This window comes from Haliotis rubra, unplaced genomic scaffold (genome assembly GCF_003918875.1).
Source record: "Haliotis rubra isolate DU_JTF1 unplaced genomic scaffold, ASM391887v1 Scf193, whole genome shotgun sequence".
Lineage (NCBI taxonomy): Eukaryota > Metazoa > Mollusca > Gastropoda > Lepetellida > Haliotidae > Haliotis > Haliotis rubra.
In genome coordinates, this window is record NW_025765925.1 from 793201 (window position 1) to 815979 (window position 22779).

Genomic DNA, 22779 nt, shown 5'->3' on the forward strand with positions numbered 1-22779 from the left:
GGTCTTAGTATTTGACAAAACTGGAAAGGTGTTTACAACGCTTTGTGATAGTTCTAAACTTTCTGTTCTTGAGGGGACTGTGACAGTGTCAGTTAACATTCTGTCAATGCCCATGTCATTCCACACATGCAATAAGATATCTGAATTAGTTACTAAAGTAAAAAATTGTCTCAAAGTAATTTTTTTGGGAAAAAGGACAGCTGATGTTAACACATGTGTTCTACCGATAGTTTTGCGTTCTTTAACATGTTTGGGGAGGGATGGCCCAGCACCCACCACGACGAGGTGGCTCTTCACGGGTGCCACTACAACAAGAGGTTGTGTTGTGCAACCTGACAACATTACAGCCTGAACTACATATATAGTCTCCCTGATATTACATGTGATACCGATTACAACCATATAAGGACATATCTCGTCACCTTATTGATAGGAAATTCATTTCCAAGAACATGATTATGCTGTGACGAATTGCACGTACCATGTCTGTGACGGTCGTATATATTCTCTGTGTGTTTCCTTCCTTCTGCAGTTACTGCACGTCGTTAATGGGACGTTGTTCGCGTGAATTGCAGGTGAGTTTGTCTCTTCTACTGAAATATCTCTTTTTTATTGTTGTGTGATTGCCTAAGACCAGGTGTTGCTTCATAGTAACATGCAAGAGGGGAGACAGATGTGTATGTGTGAATGTATGTTTAACATAAAATGTATCAGGCCATGACGCAAAGGGAGTGTTATTGTTCCTATCGCATCTGTATCAAAGTCAGACAGTTGAGTAGGATGTAGACTAACAACTAGTCTCTGAAATGAACATATTTTACTGAAAAAAAAGTTCATAGTAGAAAAAAAATAAATATAATGAAAAGGAGCCCTGAGACTTTCTTCATTTTCAGACCTGAAGCTGAGGAAATCTAGACTTGCCACTTTTTCTAGACTTGTGTGGGCTTTCTTGGATATATTTGCTTCAGGGTCTGTACGAGAGACTAAGTAGGATGTCGCTGAGTGTTTTATCCAGGGAGCAAACTCCCTCCGAAACAAAGTAAGATGAATGTTAGTGTTAGAATCCGCACGCGTTCACGATAAAAGTATCCAATAGGCTGAACATTGAACAGAAGCCCTCCAACAGATTTCAACATAAGTGTGATTGTCCTGCAACAGGCGGTCATATTCCTATCATAATCAATCATGATCATTTGTACTCGTGGGCAGAAAGGAACCCTTCAGAGAAGAGACACCATATAAAAGAATACTTGTACTTTCATGTGTTCCCTTATTCGTTTCCATGAGTATGTAAGACAGTGCATAATATGGATTGTCATGGGTGGGTATGCAATTTGAGACATTATTATACAATTTTAGTCCATTAACCAAGAGAGTGTCCTTGTAAACACAGCAATATGCCCTTGAACGATATGACGCATTTTTTCACAGAACCCATTCTGGTCCTCGTGTAGCACCCGCTAACGTTACTCCACTACAAACACGCAGACCCGTTGTTGTATACAATGGAAAGTACCGGAGCTCATATTCAGTGCAATAGCAGGTCCCCGGCAGCCTGCTATGGTTACATCACAACACATACACAACACAAACCATGTCAAGCTGACATTAACAACTTCTACTTGGAGAATCATCAGGTGGGCCATTCTACAGAAAAAGGCAATATGCTGTTTTATTGCATGAAATAATTTACTGAAAATTACTTATATTTATACATATTATATGGTACTAAGCATATACTAACCCCTTAAATAAAAGATATTTCCGCGCGTCCGATAGTTCTGCGCAGCTGCAATAGCGTACTTCCGTATCGAAGGTAAAGATCGTCTGCCACCACATTTACGCTTGAAATCGGGTCATTTCTACCAGGGACTGGCTTTTAATCACTAAACTTAAGTAAATAACAGTAATTGACAGATAAATTGACAGTGTATGAAACGTCGTTTTCTTCAGACTTTTAAACCGTTTTCGTCATTATTCATAATTGGATTTAATATGAAACACACTTCCTTACATTGATGAAGTGATTTTTGAAAATAATCTGGCCCTTATACGCTTCCATACCTCGGATCTCCAGCTGGATGTTATGCTCATCAAGTACTGCGCAGAATTACCGGAAGGCAAGCGATTTCGTCAGAACGCCGGTAATAAGCAACGTTAGATTCTTATAGTCGTCAATAAAACTTATATTTCTAGGTAAATGTGATGCATACTAGCATGTTTATTCACGTAAACCACAAAAAAGAAGAGACGTTAGTTGCCGTGTTGCTGTGATGCTTAGGTGCGCGGAATTACCGGACGGCATTGTATCCCCCCCGGCATGTAATGGACGCGGGGGATGTCGTGGACGCTCCGTCTGTTTGTACGCCCGTCCGTCCGTAATCATTTTGTTTCCGGAGCATAACTAAAAAACTGTTTAATATTTCTCATCAAAAATTGGTAGATATATCAAACAGAACCTAAAGTGGTGCCTTTTGCTATTTACAGATTTTTTTGTCATTTTTATTTTTCTTGGTTTCCATGGAAACATTTTGGACTTATAAGGGAGGGTGGGCTTTGTTTCCGGAGCATAACTCGAAAACCATTCAATATCTTTCCAAAATGTTGGCAGATATATGAAATAGACCTTGAAGTGGTGCCTTTTGCAGATTTTTGTCATTTTTCTTTTTCTTGGTGTCCATGAAAACATTTTGGAATTAGTTTCAAAAATGATGGGTGGGCTTCTTTTTCGGAGCACAACTCGAAAACCGTTCAATATCTTTCAACAAAACATGGCACATGTATCAAACAATCCTTGAACTTGTGCCTTTTGCTATTTACAGGTTTTTGCATTTACATTTTTCATGATTTCCATGGAAATGATTTGGATTAAAAACCTCAAGTTGGACTTTAAGTAACTGATTTGTTCTTTCAAATTTGTAGGGGCCGGAGGGATTTATCATCTTCTGAATACTTTACAGAAATATATATTTAAAGGAACTTATAAGTATATGGAAGATCAGGAGAGTTAAATTTGAATGAAAATGGCCTTATCCTAACCAACACTGTGGTAATATGAAGGTGATGACGTGTCACTACTACACATGTGATAACACTAGTAATCCCATATAGAATGCAACAAATAATACATTGTTATGTCTTAAATGATACAAAGTATCTTGTATTGTAGGGCTAGGATAGAGAACATGACTACAGGACAAGGATTTTAAAAAATGCATCACAATGTCATTACCGCCATGCTCCAAGCATCCAAACCTGTACATTTAGTCTCACAGTAGTATTAAAGTTGATAAAATAACAATATGATAAAAGCAGTTGCCATGATTTTCTGAATCCAGTGTTAGTGCTTATAAATTACTTCGTTAGTTGAGATTAAATTATTTTTCAATTAACAAGAAAATAACATTTTTCATAGTTAAAATATGGTAAAAACACTCAAACATGATAAATAATATATCTGTCTTGTTGAATTGGTAAAAGCAAGTTAGAAAATGTCATTAAAGATATTTGATTGATCCTTAAGGCAAAGTTATTTCAAGTTATCTACTTTGGGAACCAAACAATTTACTGTGGATCTGGTGTGTGTTGTCTGTTGTAGCTAACTCTGGTTACAAAGAATAAATTATTAAGCTTCAATGTTTTATGTTCATAAATCTAATGTTTTATAACAAGTCAATTGCTTGGAAAAGCAATTGTTTAACTTTATTCTTAAATACGTCAATGTCATTACCAAAACAACATGTCACTACCGCAATTTCTGTGTCATTACCAAAACGACATGTCACTACTGCAATTTCTGTGTCATTACCAAAACGACATGTCACTACCGCAATTTCTGTGTCATTACCAAAACGAAATGTCACTACCGCAATTTCTGTGTCATTACCAAAACGACATGTCACTACCGCAATTTTTATGTCATTACCAAAACAAGACAAATTATTTATAATTATACAACCAGTTATTTCTTTGAAGCCTTTTAACTTATGGGAGGATCATAAGGAATTCAATATTTTATCGTTTTCTGATAACTGTTTGAGATAAGAGCTATTGTTGCCTCAGTTATAATGTTTACACTCATGCTAAAAACTAAAAAAGTCATAAATGCATCAAAACAATTTAGAAGAATGACCATTTATTGCACAAATATACTTGTAAACAGCCATATATGTGATGCCTAACAACTCTTTCCATTTCATAGCTGTTTTTTTTTACTAGATTTTTCAAAATCAGTATTTTTGCCATTGTTGCAGTTATGACATTTTGATTTAAAGGCACACTTTCACGCCACACTTCTCTACAAATCAGTATTGCATTTCTCTCATTAATACTAACTATCAACCCCCAGTGAAGCTACTTTATTATTTATTCCCCCCAAAATTATGTATTAAGATTACAATATGAAATTAAAAAGTTTGAATTAATTAATGCAATGTTGCATTAAATAAACTCTCGCGCCCTCTATCAACCGAACTTTTTCTCAAGCGAACCCCATAGAGTTATGTCCCTTGGAACGCTCTTTACGAATATCCTATAACGTAACTTGTATTGAGGCCAGTTCAGCAAACACCGACAACAGCGCGTCAAACAGTTTTCGATGTACAGAGCAATCGTTTACATTCCTTATATGGCAAGTGTTATCTGTTTGGAAGCTGTTCGCCTCAAAGTTTCAGCTATCAATTTCAGGCAAGTCGTAAGGGATAGTAAGTCATTTATTGTATCAATAGGAAGCTATAGTGAGTGCATATACCCCAATATATTTTATAGACAAACATATTGTCGAGAAAGCGTGACATTGTGCCTTTAAAGTTGAAAAGTCACAATAAAGTTTGTGGAAAATTCTTGTCCAAACTGCTCTGCTGATGCAGTTTATACCAATCATACAAACCAAAGTAGTTAGCATGAAGACGTTCATAATATATGGCTTTGGGGAGGGGGTGGTGGTTTGTTGTTTGTGATGGTGATTTTAGGAGGGGTGGGGTGATCACCATCTTGTTCTTTGGAGGTATATGGGGGTCATCAATTTTGACACACATCCGGGGGGGGTGGTTGGGGTCTGTCAGCAACTTTGTATATACACATATTGAAAGATTATGGGAAGAGGGGGGTGGGGGGAAGAGAAAATGTGTTCATGACATGCGGGTTGGGGGGTAGGGTGGGGGAGGTGGTGTCACTTTATATATAAATTTTAGGGGGTCATTCATATTGTACTTGCTTCTCTATAAAAATCATCATCATCCCCCATACAAAACTTCATGGACAGTAGATGACCTGGTTACCTTGTGACATTTAAGCCTTGTCTATTGCTGCGGCTACCCAGCCCTTTCCCCATGCATAATACTATCAAAGCACAAGGCCTGCAAACAAACAGAAGACTCATTTGTCTGCCGCCTGTCCATTGATGACATCATCAAGGGATAAGAATTTTCCTTGGATCCATGGAATTCTGCGGATTTGATCATACTTGGGTCATTCTTGTGAATTGGAGGTGCCCCATGGCTCATTTTCCACTTTTGTCACTCATACCCATTCAAGGGAGATGCAAAACTAGTCAAGCTGCATGGCTTGCCCTCCAAGAAGAAAGCCGGGATCTACATAGTACCCACTCCCGCATCAAACAGGGTACACGTCCCCTGAAGCAAAACACCACTGTGAATGATGTCCAGTTGTACTTAAAAGCTGGCCCCATTGCCAAATATGGTCTGCTTCTGTGCCACTGTGAATTCCTACAAGAGAGCGCGTCATAGTCCTAAGGGAAGTCCTTGAAGGTTTTTAAATTGTCATCCACATTCAACGTTACCACCCCTCATCGTTACTTTCATGCCCTTGACATTGACAAAGTTATTGAACATGTATCCAACAGTTCTCATTCTGCTGACTGTCAAAAATACACCTTTACCTAATGGCTCTGTCCACCAGTGACCCCCCCCAGAAGCAACATTGAAGATATATTGTATCTTGTAGCAATCGGTCAGTCTAAGTCAGTCGGTTGTATTGATATTGCCAGTTGTGCACAATAAAACATTGATCTATTTATTATCATAAGGATGTGGAATTGCCTGCCATTCAGTTGGAAGATGCTGTCATTATTTGACAATATTTGTGGATAGTCGATTCTTTCTCCTCCTCTTTTGTTCCATGCACAATCATGACATGATGTGGTATACCGTTATCATCCTGCATCATGAAACATTGATCAATATAGGAAGATGCAGTGACTCTGAAGTAAATAATCTGGTCCCTGAAGTGGTGTGATGCTTAAACTTGAGCACCACCTGCACATAGGGCAACCATTTGGAGGGAGAGTATAGAGACTCAGCATTATGTGGCTCACCTTTCAGTAGGACTTTCCTTCTGAGCATTATTAGTATTTAGACTACAAGGGAAGTACAGCTCAGCTCAGGCTTATACAAACCTAGAAACAGATGTCTGATCCCTTTGTCATCTGAACCTAATCGAATGCTGTTTCTCTTAAAGATTTTTCAGATAGCAACAACTTGCAACAAGACATTGTTTAGCATAAAACTGTGGTGACAACTGGAACAAGATGGACCAAGATACACAATCGACTGGTGGGTTACGATCTGCTGAACTGATTTAAATAAGTAAAACATCTGTGTAAAATAACTAAATGTTTGGCTGGTGTTTGAAATCTGTGCATAATAATGTTCACACTGCCAAACCATTTAATATTTATTATTAATTCAATTTGGCTCACAGCTAAAAAGAAAATGTTCATCTGCACATATGTGTGCTTCCATACAGATTCAGAAGATGATGGCTACAGATGCATGGAGCTTCCCACCCTTGTCAAACAACTGCAGGTCATTTTGGACCAATACCCTGATGTTGGACCAATAGTCTGTGTTGGACCCTGATACTCATGGTAGGTGATGATGGATGATACTCAAGGTAGGTCATTGTTGGACCAGTACCCTGATGATGGACAGATACTCAAGGTGAGTCTGTGTTGGACCAGTACCCTGATGATGGACAGATACTCAAGGTGAGTCTGTGTTGGACCAGTACCCTGATGATGGACAGATACTCAAGGTGAGTCTGTGTTGGACCAGTACCCTGATGATGGACAGATACTCAAGGTGAGTCTGTGTTGGACCTGTACCCTGATGATGGACAGATACTCAAGATGGACCTCTGATGATGGACAGATACTCAAGGTGAGTCTGTGTTGGACCAGCACCCTGATGATGGACAGATACTCAAGGTGAGTCTGTGTTGGACCAGTACTCTGATGATGGACAGACACCTGATGATGGACAGACACTCAAAGGTGAGTCTGTGTTGGACCAGTACCTGATGATGGACAGACTCAAGGTGAGTCTGTGTTGGACCAGTACCCTGATGATGGACAACTCAAGGTGAGTCTGTGTTGGACCAGTACCCTGATGATGGACAGATACTCAAGGTGAGTCTGTGTTGGACCAGTACCCTGATGATGGACAGATACTCAAGGTGAGTCTGTGTTGGACCAGTACCCTGATGATGGACAGATACTCAAGGTGAAGGTGAGTCTGTGTTGGACCAGTACCCTGATGATGGACAGATACTCAAGGTGAGTCTGTGTTGGACCAGCACCCTGATGATGGACAGATACTCAAGGTGAGTCTGTGATTGGACCAGCAAGGTGACCCTGATGATGGACAGATACTCAAGGTGAGTCTGTGTTGGACCAGTACCCTGATGATGGACAGATACTCAAGGTGAGTCTGTGTTGGACCAGTACCCTGATGATGGACAGATACTCAAGGTGAGTCTGTGTTGGACCAGTACCCTGATGATGGACAGATACTCAAGGTGAGTCTGTGTTGACCAGACCAGTACCCTGATGATGGACAGATACTCAGATACTCAAAAGGTGAAAGGTGAGTCTGTGTTGGACCAGTACCCTGATGATGGACAGATACTCAAGGTGAGTCTGTGTTGGACCAGTACCCTGATGATGGACAGATACTCAAGGTGAGTCTGTGTTGGACCAGTACCCTGATGATGGACAGATACTCAAGGTGAGTCTGTGTTGGACCAGCACCCTGATGATGGACAGATACTCAAGGTGAGTCTGTGTTGGACCAGTACCCTGATGATGGACAGATACTCAAGGTGAGTCTGTGTTGGACCAGTACCCTGATGATGGACAGATACTCAAGGTGAGTCTGTGCTGGACCAGTACCCTGATGATGGACAGATACTCAAGGTGAGTCTGTGTTGGACCAGTACCCTGATGATGGACAGACACTCAAGGTGTGTTGGACCAGCACCCTGATGATGGACAGATACTCAAGGTGAGTCTGTGCTGGACCAGTACCCTGATGATGGACAGATACTCAAGGTGAGTCTGTGTTGGACCAGTACCCTGATGATGACAGATACAAAGTTGACCAGTCTGTGTTGGACCAGTACCCTGATGATGGACAGATACTCAAGGTGAGTCTGTGCTGGACCAGTACCCTGATGATGGACAGATACTCAAAGGTGAGTCTGTGTTGGACCACCCTGATGATGGACCCTGATGATGGACAGATACTCAAGGTGAGTCTGTGTGTTGATGGACAGACCAGTACCCTGATGATGGACAGATACTCAAGGTGAGTCTGTGTTGGACCAGTACCCTGATGATGGACAGATACTCAAGGTGAGTCTGTGTTGGACCAGTACCCTGATGATGGACAGATACTCAAGGTGAGTCTGTGTTGGACCAGTACCCTGATGATGGACAGATACTCAAGGTGAGTCTGTGTTGGACCAGCACCCTGATGATGGACAGATACTCAAAGGTGAGTCTGTGTTGGACCAGTACCCTGATGATGGACAGATACTCAAAGGTGAGTCTGTGTTGGTGAGATGGACCCTGAGTCTGTGTTGGACCAGTACCCTGATGATGGACAGATACTCAAGGTGAGTCTGTGTTGGACCAGTACCCTGATGATGGACAGATACTCAAGGTGAGTCTGTGCTGGACCAGTACCCTGATGATGGACAGATACTCAAGGTGAGTCTGTGCTGGACCAGTACCCTGATGATGGACAGATACTCAAGGTGAGTCTGTGCTGGACCAGTACCCTGATGATGGACAGATACTCAAGGTGAGTCTGTGCTGGACCAGTACCCTGATGATGGACAGATACTCAAAGGTGAGTCTGTGTTGGACCAGTACCCTGATGATGGACAGATACTCAAGGTGAGTCTGTGTTGGACCAGCACCTGATGATGATACTCAAGGTGAGTCTGTGTTGGACCAGCACCCTGATGATGGACAGATACTCAAGGTGAGTCTGTGTTGGACCAGCACCCTGATGATGGACAGATACTCAAGGTGAGTCTGTGCTGGACCAGTACCCTGATGATGGACAGACTCAAGGTGACTGGACCAGTACCCAAGGTCAAGGTGAGTCTGTGCTGGACCAGCACCCTGATGATGGACAGATACTCAACCAGTACCCTGATGATGGACTGAGTCTGTGCTGGACCAGCACCCTGATGATGGACAGATACTCAAGGTGAGTCTGTGTTGGACCAGTACCTGATGATGGACAGATACTCAAGGTGAGTTTCTGTGCACCATTACTCTGATGATGGACCAGTTGGACCCCTGATGATGGACAGATACTCAAGGTGAGGTGTTGGACCAGTACCCTGATGAGTCAGACACTGTGCTGGACCAGTACCCTGATGATGACAGACAGATACTCAAGGTGAGTCTGTGCTGGACCAGCACCCTGATGATGGAAGGTGAGTCTGTGCTGGACCAGCACCCTGATGATGGACAGATACTCAAGGTGAGTCTGTGTTGGACCTTTTATTGAAAATGAACTTCATGTATATTTTGGTATGTGAGCATTACTCATCTCTAAGAAGTATGAACCACAAACAGTATATCAAGTCTCATACTAATTACATTTTCCGAAGGGTAATGAAAACTAGTGCCTGTGTTTCCCAAGAACAGAAAAAACATCACACATGAACGCAACCCCAACCTCAGTCAGTCCACTGTAAGCATGTGACCAGTCAGTGAAGTCGTCGCTCTCTGATTTTCGTGCCAAAAGAGACAGTTGAGGAAAATCAACAGTGCCTTCATAATCCTTGAAAAATCAACCCTTTTTGAAAACTTGTGCTTGGATTATATTCTTCAAACTTTTCTTCATCATACTGTATTGTTTACTATTGGCTAAATATTTTGTAAATAGTTTTAGACCTTGTTGGATTTTGTTTTTGTTGACATAAATAAGGCTTTCTGAGATCTGTCAACATACGTGTTCCAGAGATATGAGATGTGTACACTGCCCTTCCTTTGCGGATGACCAATTCCAGAATTACGTGTTTGTTGTTGGGAATAAGTATGACAGGAAGCAGTGTGAGTCCAGGTCATCATCAACTGACACGAACCAACCTGCTGAAATAGTTAAGAATACTGTAAATTCCTCTGATAAACACAGCCTGAAGAAGAAGTGATGGGTGCATCTTCTGACACCTCCCGGAAGCCCTCAGAAGCCACTTTTTTGGGACAGAAAAAGATGTCATGTGCAAGAAGGTCAGAGAAATTGACTACTACGTCACACAAATTCGGCACCTGCATGAAGCCCTCGACCTCTCCGCAACTCCTGGTGTTGTTGGACCTGCTCAAGTGAATGATAACCCTCCATCCCGGACCAGAGTCTCCAGCAGGTCCAGGGCTTCACACAGCCCTAATTGTATATGCAGGCAACTATACCGCAATCACGACTCTTTGCACACCTGGCATGTCTGAGCCAAGTTCAACAGACTAATCTACCTTCACCAGCAAACGACTTTGTTGCCAACACCACTCAATAAGTGATTCTTGCCATGCAGCAACAGAGCTCTATGAATCCTCCACCATTGGCATCATCTACACCTCAACATAAAGATGTGTCAACACAACTCTCAACATTTGTCTACTTCTCAATTTCGAATCCCGGATGGGGCTCAACTAAAAAAGTACTAGAATTTGTACTTTACTAAGAAGGTGTAATCCCAAATATAACATATGTTACATTTGACCACTTTCTAAATGGCATTGTGTAATCATAGCTTTCAGCCGTGGGAGCCGTGCCAGTTAACACTCATCAGAGGGGTACACAAAGTCCGCAGTCTAGACTACCAGTTGTCCGACTTTCATTTTTGTGGAAGTCACGGTAGCTGAGTGGGTTAGGCAGCTGACTTTGTGTGCTGGCAATTAGGTGCCTGACTCTGAGGGTGTGAGTTTGAAACCCGAATGGGGCTCAACTCAAAAAGTACTAGAATTTGTACTTTACTAAGAAAGTGTAATCCCAAATATAACATATGTTACATTTGACCACTTTCTAAATGGCATTGTGTAATCGCACTTTAAGTCATCATAGAATTCCATCTTTAGACAGTCTTCTCAGATATCCTCCTTCAAGAGAAGATTCTCTAGCATCCAAAAGGCAAAGGATAAGAGATATTCCGGCAAGAAGCAGCCCTTTCGGAAGCCGTACATCCAACTGAGGGACCAATCCTTCTGTGGCGGGAACGGTGTGTTAGGTCCTAAAGGTGAAGGGGCACACTTGAGCAACTGGGATTTTCCACCCCTAGTTCTTCGTTATGAAAACATCATCCAGAAGTTCAGACGGGACGATACTTTTGTAGTCTTCCTCCTATTGCTGAATGCGACACTTAAACAACTGGGGGCATAAAATGCCAACTGCTCAAGTGTAACATTCAGCAATAGGAGGAAGACTACAAAAGTATCGGCCAGACTAGAACTTCTGGACGATGTGTTCGTTACGAACACTTTAAGGAATGGCTTCATCAGGGTGTTTGCAGGAATGGCTTCATCAAATAAATTATGCAAAACACTACTGCCACACTTAACAGAAGCATTACACTTTAGAGATTATACCTCAACAGGCACTAGATCTGGGATATTATTCATCAATCTTCCTTGGACCCAAAACAAATTCTTCAGAGAAGTTCAGGCTAATTTACGGCATGAAGCTTTTGCCAGTTCTACACAGATCCATTAGAAGCTGGTATTATGATAAATGGAAGACATTTGACCAACTTGCGAGGACTAAAGGGTTGCCAGCAGGCGGCCTTGAATATTAACACTCTAACCAGCTAAGCTTGATCCGAACATTTGATGCAGAAAGCACTGGGCCTAGCTACAGCAGCCAGAATCCATGCCATAGATTTCAGTCGTACCAGATTTGATAATGTACCAAATGTATCAGTGCACCTTGGTCTTGTTTGGATTTTATTGCCCCAAATAAATTGCCAGGTCAGCCAGACCCTCAGTTTCATATCCCACCATTATCTTTAGTACTTGGCAACAGAGATGAGGAGGATTTATTACTCTATCTGGTTAGAGGATTTATTACACTATCTGGTTAGAGGATTTATTACTCTATCTGGTTAGAGCCCAATGCATCTATAGACGTGAGCATATAATGAGCACTGGAAGCCAGACACTAAGGCGTCTCTTCATCCCACTCACACACTATCAATACATGGCAACTGCTCTATCCATACCATCATGGAAGGATGTTTCTTTCAGTCGGACAGAGTGTTTGCAAATCATTATCACTTCGCTACTGAGGATGATCCATGTAAGATTATGGATCATTCTCTGAAAAAGTTAATCGTAGGTAAGCAAGCTGGAATCTAGTTCTAAGTGTGCTTACCAAATCCACAGAATCAAAATGATTCATTCTTTCTCTCACAAGTTTGGAGGTGGTTGCCCAATGGAAGAAGGAAAAAGGTATGTCCAGAAGTATACAGAAAAACGTTTGGGGCAAGTAGAACGGATGGTCATTCTGAATCTCACAAACAGTGGATCCCACCGCCAACTGCGGGATTCAAGCAATTAGTCAGGATGAGGTAAAATATGTATTTATTTTAATAAAAACATCATTTACTGACTGACTGAGTTTGGTTTTACGCCGCTTTAAGCAATATTCCAGCAACATCATGGCGGACATCATTTACACTTATCCTGACTCATATGCTAGAGCGCTCGCCCAGCCACCACCGCTATCCAGTTTCAGATACAGACTGATTGGGATATGCAAATGAGAGAGTTGTTGCATAATGATTACTCCCTAAGAGTCTGTGCACAACGACTGGTCCATGGGCAACGTGCGTCCGTGTAGGGCAAAACCAACATGGAGTGATTGTCTCCCACCACAGTTTTATGTTATCGAGTCTTCCTAGGACATCACCAGGCATGACATATAACATAACATGCTGTCAGAAGTGTTTTGAGGTCATCTACAAGAGGGGATCTCAAATGTTCTTTGCTGACGCTCTGAGTAGAGCATATCTTCCACATGTGAAACATACTGAGACCGATGACGGAGATGTGTTTGCTGCTGATGTTCGATGTCAGACAGCGCTTGACGTTGAATCCATCATCATGGTTGAGTATGTGCCAATATCTGAGGAACGAATTGACCAGTTACAAAAAGCAACTGTGGAAGACAAATCAATGATGATACTGAAGGATCTGATTCAGGCCGGCTGGCCAACGTCGTCAGATGATGTGCCATGGTGTGCCAGGGTCTTTTTCCCCTTTCGCGATGAGCTCTCTGTTCAAAATGGCATAGTGTTCAAGGGTGAACGTGTTGTTGTGCCAGTCAGTATCCACCCTGGCATCATGGAAAGAATTCACTACAGTCACTTGGGGATACAAGGTTGTTTCAGAAGAGCCAGAGAGTCTGTGTATTGGCCCAATATGGCCGCTGACCTCACAGATTTCATCAGCAAGTGTGATACTTGCAATATGCTGCAACAGGATCAAAGAGGAGGGCCATTTGTCAGTCATGAAATACCTAGTCGTCCATGGGAGAAACTAGGGTGTGATCTTTTTGAGTTTGATCAAAAAGATTTTTTGATCACTGTTGACTACTACTCAGACTAATTTGAGGTTGACAGACTGCATGATAAAAGGGCACCTGAAATCATTAAAAGGTTGAAATCCCATTTGGCGAGGGATGGACTTCCCAATCAGATTGTGTCAGACAACGGACCTCCCTTTAGTTCTGAAGCTTTCCATACATTTGCAACTGAGTATGAGTTTGATCTTATCACTTCATCTCCCACTGGTACCCACAGTCGAATTGGAAAGTGGAGAGTGCTGTGAAGATCGTCAAGAGACTCATGAGTAAGTCTCAGCATGCACAGTCAGACCCCTTTCTGGGCCTATTGGACTTGAGAAATGTGCCAACTGACGGTGTAGGCAGCTCGCCAGTTCAAAGGTTGTTTGGGCGCAGAACGAGAATGAAGCTAGCAACGTAAAGTCGATTGCTGCAGCCGAAAACTATTGAAAACATCCCTGCCGCACTTTCCAGCAAGAGGTCCAAACAAGCTTACTACTACAATCGCGGTGCAGCTGAACTTTCAGAACTGAGAGATGGAGATGTAGTTCGGGTGAAGCCATTCAGTCATGACAAAAAGAAATGGAAGAAAGCTGTCGTAGAACAGCAAGTGGATGTACAATCGTATGACATACGTACAGAAGATGGAAGATCTCTTTCGAGAAATAGATGCCATCTAAGAAAATCTCAAGAGGCTGCCCCTGAGACTAAAGATGTGGAAATGGATTTGGAAGAGCAGAAAATGGATGAAAGGTCAATGAAAGAGGTTCAGTCAACTGTGAACTCTCCTGATAACACTCCTGTGAAAACCCCTGTGAAAACTCCTGTGAAAAGTTTTAACACTCCTGTGAACACTCCTAAAGTAACTAGGATCATGGCCAGTTCTGTTCATGGCACAGCACCTGGTCATGAGATCAGACTGAGGAGAGGCAGGGTGGTCAGACCACCACCCCGATACAGGGACTTTGTGCCTTAAAAAAAAAAAAAAGCAAAAAGGGAGGAAGATATGACGTGTGGTCCTGCTTGTCAGAAGGAGAAAAGACTTTTAATTTCTCAAGAATAAGAGATAGACTTTAATTTTGTTCATTTTAACCTGTTTTAGCATTGTTTAAATTGTTTGCTGGGTTAGTGTGTTAATTGCTGTCTTTACTTTTCTAAAGAAAGGGAGATGTTGCATAATGATTACTCCCTAAGAGGCTGTGCACAATGACTGGTCCATGGGCAACATGCGTCCGTGTAGGCCAAAACTAACATGGAGTAAAGTGATGGTCTCCCACAACAGTTTTATGTTATCAAGTCTTCCTAGGACATCACTAGACATGACATATAACATAACTAGAGTGACGAGTTCACTGGCTTGTCATGTGCCTCTGATGGACCGACCAATTCATGGTTTTAATTTGGGTGAGATGTTTTTCTATTCTTGGGAAGAAGAGAAGAGATAAGCAATTAGTATGAGTCAGGATAAGTATAAATGATATTTTTATACCCCAAAAGACATTCATCATTGTAATAGTCCAACAGCTAAGAGAAACTTAATTGATTACTTCACTGGTGTGCATGATTCATGCAACCCAACAGAACTGGTTTTATGGGCTTTTACTGAATAATGCTGTCTTTATGATATACATGTACTTCATGACTATGTTTATAATGAAACTGTTGTTGTGTAACAAATTGCAGGAGCTGATACAGAATGCTGAGGATGCAGGAGCCGAAGTTGTTGACATCTTGTATGATGGAAGGACTATTCAACCTGATATAGATGCCAAGGAACTGAAACAGAACGCGTTTCTGAAATCCTTGCAGGTATTCAGATAGTAATATCGCATGATTAGACTCTTCTCAGTGGTTAAATCGGGTGTGAAGTAATTCAATTCTTTCAATACCGACAACCAGGATACAATGGCTTAAGTAGCTATCAATACTTACCACTCTTGATATTCCTTGTCATTGGGATTTCCAATTTTATAAATGTTGAGAGCTGTTTGTTCATATTCATTCATGTGTCACATGGACAATAAGTTCAGTGCTATCAGTGTGTATTCATGACTTCATCAAATTGTTCAGTTATATTGATCAATATTTTGGCAGGCTCCTGCGTTGTGTGTCTACAATGATGCTTTATTCACAAAGAAGGATTGGACTGGTGTCAGTATGTTGTATACTAGCCTCAAGGATGAACCTCAGAAAATCGGACAATTTGGACTTGGTTTCAAATCAGTATTCCATATTACAGGTTGGTATAAGAGAGTTGTTTGCAAATATTTACCTATCTCTGATCCCATTCTGCAAGAAAAGGCTCTTCAGTTTGCACAAGGTTGTTTAGTGCTGAATAAAGAATAATTATCTGTCATCAACATTGTGTTAATTTGTTGCACAATTACAAAAGATCAAAGGCATTATAGAAATAAAGAGATTGACAAGTGTGAATATCAGCCATGTTGGAAAATGATCGTCACTGTCTAATGCCGCCACCCTGTCTAAACCGGCATTTTATTTCGGCCCCGTGGGGTGCCGGTTTAGACTGTAAAAATATTATTTTTATCCTATGCTGAGTATATCCCATTACCCAACCCTTATATTTACAGAATACATACTTGATCAGATTACGCCAACCAAAACCTTTCTTCTTGCAAATTCATTCACGTGTGGAAATGTGTATGTACAATTATGTACTTAAGTACACAGTAATTACATTTACATATTATTTTTTTGTAAAACTGTTAAAGTCATTTAATATTTTCCAAACAGCAAGGACCCTTAAATTTTCAGGGAAATTGCATATAATTACAACTTCTTTCTAGTCATCCATGTTTTACTGTATGAGCCCTTCACTTGCATTTCTCGTCATTCACATGATGCTCAGTTGATGACTTTATTATAGGCATTATTTAGTGCTGACAGAACAGGGATTATCTAGACTGTGCCAAATAACTCAATATAGATCAACCCTGCCTCTGAAGGCGTCAAGGGCATTATTTAGTGCTAGCAGAACTGGGATTATCTAGACTGTGCCAAATAACTCAATATAGATCAACCCTGCCTCTGAAGGCGTCAAGGGTATTATTTAGTGCTGGCAGAACTGGGATTATCTAGACTGTGCCAAATAACTCAATATAGATCAACCCTGCCTCTGAAAGCGTCAAGGGTATTATTTAGTGCTGGCAGAAATGGGATTATCTAGACTGTGCCAAATAACTCAATATAGATCAACCCTGCCTCTGAAGCGTCAAAGGGTATTATTTAGTGCTGGCAGAACTGGGATTATCTAGACTGTGCCAAATAACTCAATATAGATCAACCCTGCCTCTGAAGGCGTCAAGGGTATTATTTAGTGCTGGCAGAACTGGGATTATCTAGACTGTGCCAAATAACTCAATATAGATCAACCCTGCCTCTGAAGGCGTCAAGGGCATTATTTAGTGCTGGCAGAACTGGGATTATCTAGACTGTGCCAAATAACTCAATATAGATCAACCCTGCCTCTGAAGGCGTCAAGGGTATTATTTAGTGCTGGCAGAACTGGGATTATCTAGACTGTGCCAAATAACTCAATATAGATCAACCCTGCCTCTGAAGGCGTCAAGGGTATTATTTAGTGCTGGCAGAACTGGGATTATCTAGACTGTGCCAAATAACTCAATATAGATCAACCCTGCCTCTGAACAAGGGATTATAGTGCTGGCAGACTGATTATCTAGACTGTGCCAAATAACTCAATATAGATCAACCCTGCCTCTGAAGGTGTCAAGGGGGGTATTATTTAGTGCTGACAGAACTGGGATTATCTAGACTGTGCCAAATAACTCAATATAGATCAACCCTGCCTCTGAAGGCGTCAAGGGCATTATTTAGTGCTGACAGAACTGGGATTATCTAGACTGTGCCAAATAACTCAATATAGATCAACCCTGCCTCTGAAGGCGTCAAAGGGTATTATTTAGTGCTGGCAGAACTGGGATTATCTAGACTGTGCCAAATAACTCAATATAGATCAACCCTGCCTCTGAAGGCGTCAAGGGCATTATTTAGTGCTGGCAGAACTGGGATTATCTAGACTGTGCCAAATAACTCAATATAGATCAACCCTGCCTCTGAAGGCGTCAAGGGTATTATTTAGTGCTGGCAGAACTGGGATTATCTAGACTGTGCCAAATAACTCAATATAGATCAACCCTGCCTCTGAAGGTGTCAAGGGCATTATTTAGTGCTGACAGAACTGGGATTATCTAGACTGTGCCAAATAACTCAATATAGATCAACCCTGCCTCTGAAGGTGTCAAGGGCATTATTTAGTGCTGACAGAACTGGGATTATCTAGACTGTGCCAAATAACTCAATATAGATCAACCCTGCCTCTGAAGGCGTCAAGGGCATTATTTAGTGCTCAAGGGATTATCTAGATTATTTAGTGCTGACAGAACTGGGATTATCTAGACTGTGCCAAATAACTCAATATAGATCAACCCTGCCTCTGAAGGCCAAATAACTCAATATAGTCAACCCTGCCTCTGAAGGCGTCAAAAGGGCATTATTTAGTGCTAGCAGAACTGGGATTATCTAGACTGTGCCAAATAACTCAATATAGATCAACCCTGCCTCTGAAAGCGTCAAGGGCCAAATTATTTAGTGCTGGCAGAACTGGGATTATCTAGACTGTGCCAAATAACTCAATATAGATCAACCCTGCCTCTGAAGGTGTCAAGGGCATTATTTAGTGCTGGCAGAACTGGGATTATCTAGACTGTGCCAAATAACTCAATATAGATCAACCCTGCCTCTGAAGGCGTCAAGGGTATTATTTAGTGCTGACAGAACTGGGATTATCTAGACTGTGCCAAATAACTCAATATAGATCAACCCTGCCTCTGAAGGCGTCAAGGGTATTATTTAGTGCTGGCAGAACTGGGATTATCTAGACTGTGCCAAATAACTCAATATAGATCAACCCTGCCTCTGAAGGCGTCAAGGGCATTATTTAGTGCTGGCAGAACTGGGATTATCTAGACTGTGCCAAATAACTCAATATAGATCAACCCTGCCTCTGAAGGCGTCAAGGGCATTATTTAGTGCTGGCAGAACTGGGATTATCTAGACTGTGCCAAATAACTCAATATAGATCAACCCTGCCTCTGAAGGCGTCAAGGGTATTATTTAGTGCTGGCAGAACTGGGATTATCTAGACTGTGCCAAATAACTCAATATAGATCAACCCCCTGCCTCTGAAGGCAATATAGTCTGAAGGGTATTATTTAGTGCTGGCAGAACTGGGATTATCTAGACTGTGCCAAATAACACAATATAGATCAACCCTGCCTCTGAAGGCATCAAGGGTATTATTTAGTGCTGACAGAACTGGGATTATCTAGACTGTGCCAAATAACTCAATATAGATCAACCCTGCCTCTGAAGGCGTCAAGGGTATTATTTAGTGCTGGCAGAACTGGGATTATCTAGACTGTGCCAAATAACTCAATATAGATCAACCCTGCCTCTGAAGGTGTCAAGGGCATTATTTAGTGCTGACAGAACTTGGATTATCTAGACTGTGCCAAATAACTCAATATAGATCAACCCTGCCTCTGAAGGCATCAAGGGTATTATTTAGTGCTGGCAGAACTGGGATTATCTAGACTGTGCCAAATAACTCAATATAGATCCCTGCCTCTGAAGGTGTCAAGGGCATTATTTAGTGCTGACAGAACTGGGATTATCTAGACTGTGCCAAATAACTCAATATAGATCAACCCTGCCTCTGAAGGCGTCAAGGGTATTATTTAGTGCTGACAGAACTGGGATTATCTAGACTGTGCCAAATAACCTGCCTCTGAAGTCAAGGGTATTATTTAGTGCTGGCAGAACTGGGATTATCTAGACTGTGCCAAATAACTCAATATAGATCAACCCTGCCTCTGAAGGCGTCAAGGGAATTATTTAGTGCTGACAGAACTTGGATTATCTAGACTGTGCCAAATAACTCAATATTGATCAACCCTGCCTCTGAAGGTGTCAAGGGTATTATTTAATGCTGCCTGTATATAGCAATTAGTGGTTCCTATTTGTCATTTTCCTGTCTTGTGTTATCCAATCTAGATGGTGGTGTCTGTATAATATCTTAGGTAATATGCATGTGACAGTGCAGCAAGAGAGGTATAGCCAGTTGAGTTGCAAAAGACTTCAATCAAAGAATTAACTGATAACATGTTGATGACATGAATAATCACTGTCATCAAAGTCCAGACCTTGACTGATATTATCTTTCTAAAACTTGTGCTGTACTTTTCAGATTACCCATGCATCATCAGCGGTGATCAAATCCTCTTCATCAATCCAGAACAAGTGGCACATAAAGTGTGTTTCTCCAAAAAGTTACGGAATCTGTCTGATAGAGTGAAGAGTATTTTAACTCTGGTCCTGTGTGGTACATTTGGGTTCTCAGACAAGTCTTTGACAGATGGTTATAATGGCACTCTTTTTTGGTTTCCCCTGAGAATTCAAGCATCAAACCTTTCTGGAAATTTGTACACAAAAGAGAAAGTCATGGACCTATTTCAAGCTTTCAAATCGGAGGCCCCAGTGACACTACTTTTTCTTAATTCAATTCACAAAGTCCAGTTATTCCAGACTCATGCAGCTACAGATGAGAAGATTCGTGCTTTCTGTGTACAGCTTTCTAATAGCTGTTTAACATCTGTCAAACATCAACGGAGAGATTTTGCCTCAAAAGTGCAGCTCATTGATTTGGAATTGATGTCCCCATCCATGGAAAACAGACTTCATGTTGTAATAGAAACTGAAGATTTGATCAACTCTAAAAACATCAGCCAAGCATGGATTATTAACAATGTGTACAAAATCAGAGATATGTCTCACAACTTTAGTAGCCTCTGCAAGGAAATGTCGCGTTTTCCATATGTGGGCGTGGCGGTTCCCGTCGGTCAACAGTGTGAAGGTCATGTGTTCTGCTTTCTCCCACTTCCCCTGCAGAGTCACAGTCCCACAGGTCTGCAGGTTCATGTCAATGGCTTCTTTGCCTTGAGTCAGAATCGAAGACATGTCAAGTGGCCCACAGCAGATCAGATGCAGAATCAGTCACACACAGATAAAGCTATTGAGTGGAACAAGTGTCTCGTGAGTGAAGTGCTTCCAATGGCTTACTGTAACATTCTGAATGAGTTGATACAACATTCTCAACAAGAACAGAACCCTGATGACCAAATAAAGCAAGTGTATTCCTTGGTTCCAAAGCAAGAAAATGTTTGTGTACATTGGAAACCAATGGTGGATGAAGTTTTAAGAGAACTGCAAAACATACCATTTTTGTTTACTGAAAATTCTGGTGGATGTTGGATAACAGTTCAATGTGCCATTCTTCTGGATTCCAACATGGCCACTGATGTCAAAGAAGTTATCAAGAAGATTTTTCTTTGGTGCAATGAAGACATAGTTGATTTGCCTGGAGATGTTTTGGCATTATTGGAGAGCACAATGCACACATCCATAACAATGGTTTCTACTGAACAGGTATGCTCACTCCTGAAATCCAATGACTGCTACATAAAACAACTGTCCCTGCTTCAAAAGAGGATTTTGCTTAGGTATATAATATCTGGTGGGCATCTGGACTTCTTACCTGGATTACACCTTTTACCTACAATGGATGGATGTTTCACAGAAATTGGAAAGGAGGATGTTTACGTCTGGCAAGATGTAAAAGCTTCAGAGTGTTTGCTTCCTGGCCTTGAAGCCAGCCTAGTGGACATCGAGGCATCCCCTGAACTTGGCCATATCTTACAAAGTGAAGAAAATCGAGGTATATGATTAAACTAATCTAGTGTTAAATCAGGAACTATTTCAGGAATCTTTATAGCATTTTTTGCCTTCAAGTAATTAACAGACAAAGACCTTGATGATAACATCTAGTGGTCCATATTATTGTGGCATAATGTTTTCATAAACATTAGAGATTCAGGCAGTTCTTTGAATGATGTCATGACAAGGTCAGTGTTCATGACCTACTTACTACATAGAAGGTAAAATCAAGTAAAGCAAACAATAATGATTCCAACAGTGTTTGTATAATCACAACAATAGATAACAGATTATGTTTATTACTTTAAAGTTACTCATGATCTCTAGATTAAAATTGGTTTGAATTCTGTGACAAACACTTTGAAATACCTCTGTGACTCTATCTGTAACCATTTGGTGGTATTTGAGTGTATAATTGCATTCCATCTTCGTTCCAGATCTTTTCAACGTGGGTCTCATTACCAGGGACATATTTCCAAAGGCTACTGCAGAGATGTATTTCACAACATTTCATTGCAAACAATCCCAAATATCTACATGAACCTGTTGATGACTGTTGGTTGAGGGAGTGTGGACTTACATTGACAACAACTATTCCTATGACCAGCTGGGCCAGACATTTGGTACACTGCCTCTTATTCCAGACTTGGAAGAGCAAGGTAAAACACGTCTGCATGATCTACAAAAGCCACTAATCGTTGAGATGGTAGATGGTGTCAATTCCCTTTCCAGGCACATGGTTGATTGCCTGAGGAGGTTAAGCATTGTAGTGTTAAAACACATTACAGAAATTACACCCAACGGTATTGTTGGCGTGATAATACAGTACCCAACCCATGCTGGTGTCTTGAAAGTACTAGATGTTGTGGCAGAGGATGACAATATACAGGAGAAGATCAGTCAATTCAACACTCAGGCAACCCATGAGGAAAGAGAAAGCTTTACTCACTTTTGGGGAGAAGCTACAACATGCTTCACAAAGTCAGTGCATATTTTGAGAAGTCTTCAGATGTTCATGGCAACAGATGGGTCACCCAAGTGTTTAGAAGATGTGGACACTCTTGCACCTGTTGTGGAACCTCCATTTCCTATTCCC

At 41.3% G+C, this 22779-nt stretch overlaps 1 pseudogene; it reads left to right on the top strand.

Moving 5' to 3' along the window:
* Positions 1–438: 438 nt before the first annotated feature.
* The window catches only part of LOC124274688, a 28357-nt pseudogene continuing 6016 nt past the window's right edge, over positions 439–22779 (top strand).